Source organism: Crocodylus porosus, unplaced genomic scaffold, assembly GCF_001723895.1.
Source record: "Crocodylus porosus isolate Cpor-Errol unplaced genomic scaffold, CroPor_comp1, whole genome shotgun sequence".
Lineage (NCBI taxonomy): Eukaryota > Metazoa > Chordata > Crocodylia > Crocodylidae > Crocodylus > Crocodylus porosus.
In genome coordinates, this window is record NW_017728943.1 from 37,076,507 (window position 1) to 37,083,385 (window position 6,879).

Here is a 6,879-nt window from a genome sequence, read left to right on the forward strand (position 1 = left end):
TCCTTCCCAGGCATTTACAGACAAATCCAAAACCCATTCAAATCAATGGAAAGACTCTGGCTGGATTCAACAGTCTTTGGATCTTTGTCCATGTGGTATATAAGCAAAGACATATGAGGTGTCCAAATGTCTTACGGAAGGAAGCAGATGAAGAAACCGTTAAAGGGAATGCTGGACAAGTGCTTAAAAAGAAACCTTGAAGAAGAGTGAGAGTGAGTTGCCTCTCTCTCTCGCTCGCTCGCTCCAAGTAACATTCCAGTGGGAAAACAACTACTTTAACTTTGAGCCAAAGAAACAAAGTTATCAGAGCTTTCATCCCAGTCCTCATCTTCTCTTAGGGGATGCAGGTCTGTCTACACCTGTCCAAGAGTTCTGTTACGTCCCACAAGGCACAAGGGAACAACATGGTCTGTGCATCTCATCAATTTCTCACTACCACTGGAAGCACCGGCTCCTGTCAGCTTCCTCTGCTAGTGAAGTTAAACCTGGTAGTTGCTGCTGCCAGGGAAACGGAAAGATGGAAGGGCAGGACCACCTTTTCTTTTCCCATTTCTCTGTGCATCAGAAGATACAGGACAGATAGATTTGCTCTGTAATCTATGGTTAAAGCCTCATTGGCTTCTGTTCACTCTGCTGATTGGGCCCAAAGGAGATGTAGGAAACGCCCCAAATGGGATTTTCACTTTTGAATTGACATTCTGAACTATTCCAGACCATAAGGGATTCTCAGCTCAGCCAGCACTGTAATATGCTGTTCAGTACAGGGGAGTCTCAAATGGAATAACATAATTGAGCTTTTGCAAAGTACATCAGGAGAAGGAAAATTAGACAAATGCTTTCTTTATGGTGCATGGCAGAAAGCTTTGCATACGGCCAAGCTGGACGCTTTCTGTCTTTATATATTAACTGGAGGAAAATGTGTGCATGTGAAAAGCTGACTCAGGCTTCGATTTCAGCACTGGATTATAACACTAGGCTCAAGCCATATGGAAGAAGGGTTCAGGTCTGAATTGTACTGTTTGGACTGAGCTCTGTAATATAGCTCTGAAATAAAACATATGAATTGTTGTAGAGCTCTGGAAATGTATAGATTCAGACCCTCTACACACACACACTAGGGATGGGGAGGAAAAGTAGAGGTACGAGGCTGCTGGAGCAGAGGTACACACCATCTGCTTTAAACAGCCAGCATCACCTGATAATATAATCACAGGCGATATTCCTTTCAGCAGCCCCCCATTCCTACACTAACAGAGTTTCTCCACATCTCATCCAGTCCTGCCCAGACTCTTGCAGTTCACACATTAATCTGTTTCTCCCTTTGAGGAAAATTGAGAAGAATGGTTTTGGTTAGGAGGTGCAAGAGAGGGGTTTTTTTTTTTGTTTTTTGTTTGGTTTGTTTTTTTTTTTAACTACAGGCCTGATCCTGCCAGGGACTAAGCACCTCCTGACATGTATCACGCCTTCCCCTGAAATCAGTGAGAGCCATAGTTGCTCGGTACCTTACAGTATAAGGTCCTGTGCTGTGAAATCAGTGAGAAAACTAGATTCACCAGTCTCATTTTACACAAAAAACTTTTCAGATGGTTCTCATTTCAATTCTGACAAACCTGCACTAAAAGATATATTCAAGTCAACATGAAACATTCCTTTTGGTCAACAATCAATAGCAGAACAGCCAGTTATCTCTATTTTTAAGATATTAAGAATTGTTTTAAGCTTCTCTACTTGGATTTCTTTGCAGACAAAAAAATAAATACTATAGCAGGAAGAAGAATGGTAATCATTCCCTAGAGAATAATAATTTTGCAATAAATTTCAAAAACAGCATGATTCAGCAAATTAAGCTAAGAGCCAAAGATATTAAATACAGTTAACTTCTTTGAAGCCAGTGGTATCAAAATTTATTTCAATATCCCTTTAAAATGCTCTTTCATTTGAAAGAATAATGCAGAATTCTTGACAAGACTTCTGGTTTGTGCTTTTAAAGTAGCCAGAAGTAAAAATTAATTCAATGTTCTTCTCACTGGAAGATTACCACTGATCATTTATCTTTTCAACATGCCTTGGAACTCACTAGTTATTAACTGATACAATAATATTAATTGACAAAATAATATTAGTAACAGTATCCTGTTCAAAGCAGCAGCATGTTTTAACTTTGTTATTCAAACATTAATTTCATGTATGAAATCACATTTTTAGATCTCCTTCTATCTAGCATTGTTCTCTAATTTGATAAATATCTTTCTAAAGATGCAAAAAAAAAAGGTAAAAAGGACTTCCTTTCAAAAGAAAATTTGACCAGTCTTTCCCTAACACACTTTGCAATTAAGGCACAAATATCACAAAATCTCCAAATATTTAGCAGTGAATATATCTTTTTGTATGAAATGTATTTTCTCCATTCCTGAACTGAAAGTATACATTTGTCCATGAGACCCTGAAATACTATATATTGTTCCTGCTCTCTCTTTGCTGTGATAAATGCCATCTCCCAGAGATGTTGATTCATGCACACTTTGAGGGTTTATAGTGCATTTCAAATAATATTAAACACGTCTGTTTAAATTTTCTTTTTGCTGGTTTTATTTTTTTTCTTCAGAACTCGTCATTTAATAGGTGTTAAGTCACCTTCAAAGAATTTGCAAATCCTTTGAAGTACGGTACAGAAAACAGATTTTAACAGCTTCTTAACAGTTGCAGGTAATGTGTAATAATTTTTGAAAGCACAATGAGAAAGAGCAATTTGGTGCCATGATACCAAGCTTAGTCACTGCCTCCTAGACTGAAAATGTACTCTGTTGAAGTCACTGTTACAAATGTTCTTTTGTGAAGCTCCATAACATTACAATGGTATTGGATATGAATGACAGGGATTTTTTTTATAACTTACATACGTTCCAGTTTTACAGAAAGGATTCTTCTACAATTGAAGAGAGGAAAAGGATTTCCTTTTGTATCAAGGCTTTACTTTATAACAACTATTGCTAAAATCTTGCTTTTCCCCCAAGCAACTGTCATGCCTCTAGACAATCTATTTCTTATTTACAAATCTGCTCCCCTGCCTGCCCTGCTGCCATGACAGCCAACCACTCAGAGTTAGGTGGGCTCAAGGCATTAGGACACTGCAACGGCATGATTGGAAAAGTGGAGAAGTTTATTTTTGGAAAAAGGCAGTCAGGGTCAGTAACATCCAAATGAGAGAGGAATTCGACAACAGCTGCCTGAACTGAGAGTTTACATGGATGTGTGGCAGGGTACCTTTGGTGCATGGCACTTTAAGGGCCTGAGCAGGCTGTGAGGCAGCCTGCAGCTGACTGAAGAGCCAATCAGGTGACAGCCAGCAGGCAGCCTGATTGGAGTTGGGCTGCACAGCCTCAGTATAAGAGCAGGTCCTGAGAGGCAAAGCTAGCAGTTGTTGCAGGGATGCTGCCAAGTTAACATTGCCCACTTGGAGCTCCTCTGCTACCAGGTAGATCTGGAGATTCAGGGTAGGTGGAAGTTCCTAGGTTCTCTGTGGGGTCCCAAGCCCCAGATAGAAGACTCTGGGCCTAGGGAGAGCAAGGCCCAGCCTAGGAACAGGCTTATAGCTTGTGGGGCCTACACAAGAGCTAGGCAAGCCTCTGATTAGAATTGGCAGGGGTGAGGCCAGTGGCTCAGGTAAGCCCAGTTGAATGAAGCACTGCCTCATATAAGAACTCTGGGGCTCTACAAAAGCCCTGTAAGAGATGGGTGTTTATGGTGGTGCCCAGAGCAGAGACCCCTGCTGACTAAGAATGTCAACTGCTGCTGCACAGTTGCTAGGGAGTTCCCGCTGGTCAAAGGAAAACGGCCAGGGCCAAAAGGCTGAGGACTAGTAAGCCCACTGCGAGGGGCAAGTTAGTGCTGTGGAGAGCCATCTGGCACCCCAACTGGCCCGGTCCCTTCAGTGGGAGGGGACATCACTGCCAAAGGGAAGACAGGCTCAGCTGGGCAGCAGACTGTGATGAAGGAGTCTGAAGCACAGCCTCTGGATGGGACACATTCGATGAGGGGTCTGAGAGAGATGGGCCAGAGGAGGAGTGCAGTTCATGAGAAGGGGGCTGCACTAGGGTGCTGGAATGAGGGGCCCAGGGAGAACATCCATGACCCCTGGAGGTGTGAAGAAGGACCACGGCAGGTAGGGCTGCACTGGTCCTGGGGAATGACCTAAAACTACACCTTGCTAGGGTCGGGCGGTGTGGTGAAGCTGCCTGTGGCAGGACAGTCTCCAGGAAATGCCACACCTGTGCCTCCCTAGTGAAAGGTATGGGGCACCAAAAAGCCTCATCCCTCACTGCCTTGTTGGTGAGCCTGTGAGGGGAAGGGCTAGGGGAGCACACCCCAACAGAAAAGCACAGGGTCAGGGCTTATAGAGTGGGGCCTGAGGCCCACAGGGCATAAGGCCGAGGAGTCCCAGTGAAGGGGTGGAGTGGAGTGGAGTACTGGCCCCAGTGAAGGAGTGAAGTGAGAGCCAGAGGCCATGTAGAGTGGTCCGAAGGACTGCACACAGGCCGGCTGGAGTAGAGGCCCAGTGAGGGGCAGAGAATAAGTGAGCCCAATGAGGGCAGAAGAGAAGGCCCAGGAAGGGTCTGGAGTGGTCCACGAAAGGGATGGCCAGAAGCTAGAGGCCTGGAGTCCCAACTGGCCTAGAGGCAAGGCGAGGGCCTTCAAGGCCAAAGGTCCTGGAGAGGGTCACTGCTGAGAAGGAAAGGGGTTTAGGGAGTTTGTGGCCCAGGATGATAGCAGAGGTTAGGGTGCCTGAGTAGGAGGGATCCAAATTAGGGTCCAAACATCAGGTGGGAATATAGTGGGGCCCAGTATGGGGCCAGAGCCATATAGTGATGCCAACCTGCAAGGCATGGGACACTGTAAAGGGAAGGTCCGAGCTGTGTATAGTGCCCTTGGCATCAAGGCATTAAATGGGCAGCCTCCCGCCTTACAAATAACTACCTATTTTATTACAACAAAGGTGTAGCAGGAAAGGCAGGTGGCAGACTGTCCTGGACCGGCAGGTGGGCCAATACTGTGACATGCCCTGGGGATGGCCCCCTGCCACAGGATGATCAAAGAATTCCAAGCCACCTTGGCCTGCCAGCTCATATCCATGGATGACCGACTGAAGACCACAGATTTTGTGTGTGCATGAGGAAGCGGGCCTTCAATAAGCAAGAGCTTCACAAAAAGAAATATGTTGTGCTCACAGTTCCCAGCAAAACCATCCTGCTGGTGCAGGAGCCCAAGCTGAAGGATGACCTAACCAAGAATCTGGATAACCAGGCCTTCAAATTTGACTGCTTGTTTGATGGAACAGCCTCCAATTAGATGGTTTATAGGTTTACCACAAAGCCTCTTGTGCAGACTGTTTTTCAGGGTGGGAAGGCTCCATGTCTTGCATATGGCAAAATGTGTAGCAGCAAAACACATACTATGGGAGTAGACTTCTTGGAGTGAGCTCAGAATGCTCTATGGGGATCTATCAGTTTGTGTCTTAAAATGTCTTCTTCCTCCAGAGCTAGCTGTGGTACAGGAATCTGAACCTGGAAGTCTACATCACATTCTTTGAAATATATCATGGGAAGGTCTTTGACCTCCTGAACAAGAAAGCAAAACTCCAGGTGCTGAAAGATGGGAAGCAACAGAGGGCCAGGTGGTCAGCCTCCAGGAGCACCAGGTCAGCTCCACTGAGGACATCATCAGGATGATTGAGATTGAGAGGGTAGTGCCTACAGGACACCCAGATGGATCAGGCATTCACCAAGGTCTTCCCAGTTACACACCTGCTTCCAGATTCCCCTCCACTGCTGCAGGAAGCTCCATGACAAGTTTTCCTTGGTGGACTTGGCTGGGAACAAGCAGGGTGTGGACACCTCCTGACCAGCAGGCACTCATGAAAGGGGCAGAGATCTGCAAAAGCCTGCTGGCCCTGAAGGAATGCATCTGCGCTGTTGGGCAGAACAAGTCCCACATGACTTTCCAGGACAGCAAGCTGACTCGGGTGCTGAAGAACTCATCATAGGCACCAACTCCCACACCTGCATGGCTGCTATGATTTCCCCAGGCATGGGCTCATGTGAGTACACCTTGAACATGCTAAGATACAACAACAGAGTGAAAGAGCTCAGCACTCACAATGGGGCTGCCAGCAAGATGCAGCTCCATATGAAGACTGAGGGCAAGAGGTAGAGACCAGCAGGGAAGGGTAGGTCTTCAACTTGATCAGCTGTGTAAGGATGAGAGCGCTCTTTCCACATTTCCAGCTTGACACAGATCAGTGAGTTGGAGAAGGTGGCCAAGGGGCCAAGAGATGAGACCAGAAAATGGCTAAGTGTGATGCCCTCCTGGAGATGACAAAGAAACAAGGTTATGACTGGGAGACCTTTGTTAGCCAAGTTCTGGGGTCCCAGTAGCTTGCTATACAGCCAGAGGAGCAGGCCAGCAAGTAGAGCAAAAGGAAGCTGCAACAAGTGAAGGAAGAGGTTGGGGGAGCTGCCTCTCCTTCCCCAGTGGGTCATAGGTATAGCCACATCAGTGCCCATATTCCAGCCTATAGAACATGGCAGGAAGAAGAAACTATTTTAACGTTGCAGAGCCATGAGTCTCCCTCCTGAACTCTGCTCTATTTTTGTAAGTGGGGAGAAGAAGGGGGAAATAATAAAATAAAAATTGACTGTAACAGGACCAGGTCCCCAGGGGCAGTTGTCATGGCCCCTGGTGGCCATAAGGCTCCTGTCTGGCTCTGGCTCTAAGGTATCCCTTCCTTGATTACTCACCTGCCACATGTGTTCTTATTAAAGATTAGGGAAGGAAGGCTGACCATGGGCCTTAGAGCAAGCCCTAATCCATTCAAATAACCAA

The 6,879-nt window shown here is 46.0% G+C and overlaps 1 pseudogene; it reads left to right on the top strand.

Annotated features, from left to right (window-relative positions):
* The first annotated feature begins 5,029 nt into the window (after nt 1–5,029).
* On the top strand, nt 5,030–6,322 carry LOC109319177 (annotated as a pseudogene).
* Nucleotides 6,323–6,879: the final 557 nt, after the last annotated feature.